Raw genomic sequence first — 1,799 nt, 5'->3', positions numbered from 1 at the left:
GGGCAGGGCCCGTATCTTCACAAATGTGGGTGAGGCCCGTATCTCCCGGCTAGCGAAGTGTGGGTAGGGCCCGTATCTTCCCGAGTGTAGGCGAGGCCCGTAACTCCTAGCTGAATGTTGTTTGTTATATGCTTGCATGGTATGAGGTATTATGGGGGAACTCACTAAGCTTCGTGCTTATGGTTTTCAGTTTTGGTTTCAGGTAGCAGCATGTCACACACACACTCTCTTGTTTCCGCAGTTACGAGTTTATTCTGGGATTGATACTATGATATTTTGATTGATCGAATGTTGTGGTTTTTAATTTGGTTTTCGATGTGAAGTGGTTCAACTAAACAATGTTTTAATTGTTAACGTTTTCTATGTAATGTTTTATAAACGGAATTTTTGGACGTGAAATTTTGGGTCGTTACAAGTTGGTATCAGAGCCCTGGTTTGAGGGATTCGGACTCACCTTCGGGGGTGACTGAACTCAAATCGAGGGATTAAAAGATTTTCTAAAAGAAAATGTTTTCTAAAATTGAGAAAAGAGTTTGGAGAAAGAACGAAGTGTGTAATGTGCGTGACCGGCTGAGCTCAAGTAAGTATTCCCCAAAGTACCCATACAAGTTTATGTTATGTTTATCAGTTTCTGTAGAACAGCATGCTAGAATAGAACTAAGGATCTAGGAGTGATGCCTTATGTGCATGCTTTATGTGTTTCAGCTGTATGAGAATTGCATGCTAGTATTGAGTAGACAGCAAGTAGGATAGCCTGATTAGTTATGCCTGATGGAATGAGCTTAGCATTATATGCTAGTACAGTTCCTGTAAGCCGATAGAGTTGAATGAGATTGTTCCCTTAGTTCGAATGCTTCTTGCTTTGTGCTTTGTGGGACTCTGAGTGGTGGTAGTTAGCCATTAGGTGAATACGTCACGTCACATGTGATCAGGGTTGAATAATCTTAGAGTGCTGGATTTGGCCCTATTGCGCAGCTCTCGTTTGAGTCTAACCGTTGTAGGGGTGAGCCTGTTACTCGAAGGATTATCCAAGCCTCACCACATGTGATGGTGTTCAGGTAATGGTTAATTGGCACTACTAAGAGGCCTTCAACAGCTGAGAACCTGGTAGGGTGGAGTCTGAGATTTCCCTAGGGCAAGCCTAGGATGAGTATAGTAGTGATCAGCCGTAGTGGAAGGGATCTGGTGGACTCGAGGTAGTCCTTGAAGAAGGTACGGATAGATGTGGAAGGTAGTATGGGCCCGTACTACTGAAAGCAGAGGATCCGTACCCGAACCAAGGAAGGCCAAGATAAGACCAGGGAACTTGTAAGTAGTTGTGATCCTTCAGGATATATCAGTATCACTAATGTGTGTTATTATGTATTACGGAATGGTGGTACTTCGATCGAGGCCGATAGATGGCGGTTCAGGAGAGGGGTCAGGTTCGGGATCAGGTTCCGAGCCGGTAGATGAGGGACTACGCGAGTTCATCGCGTCAGAGATCACCAGGGGTATCCTTAAGTCGACTCCCATTATCTTCGGGTCGATCAAGGAAGGGATCATCGAGTTGATGGAGGATCGCCTCAGGGCGTTAAGGAGCGACATGGCATCTGGCTAGTCAGGATCTTCCACACTGTCCTTTAAGGACTTCAGGGGTAGTGGTGCTCCAGATTTCCACGGGGTGAAAGACCCCATTGCTGCCAGACGATGGATTGCAGACATCGAGTCTGCACAGTTGACTAGCTTCTGCCCCGAGGGGTCGAAGGTGAGGTATGCAGCAGGGTGTTTGTGAGACCGAGCTCGGGATTGGTGGGACT

This window comes from Lactuca serriola, chromosome 8, assembly GCF_051521515.1.
Source record: "Lactuca serriola cultivar US96UC23 chromosome 8, Lser_US96UC23_V15, whole genome shotgun sequence".
Taxonomy (NCBI): Eukaryota; Viridiplantae; Streptophyta; class Magnoliopsida; order Asterales; family Asteraceae; genus Lactuca; species Lactuca serriola.
This window is presented reverse-complemented; position numbering follows the sequence as displayed.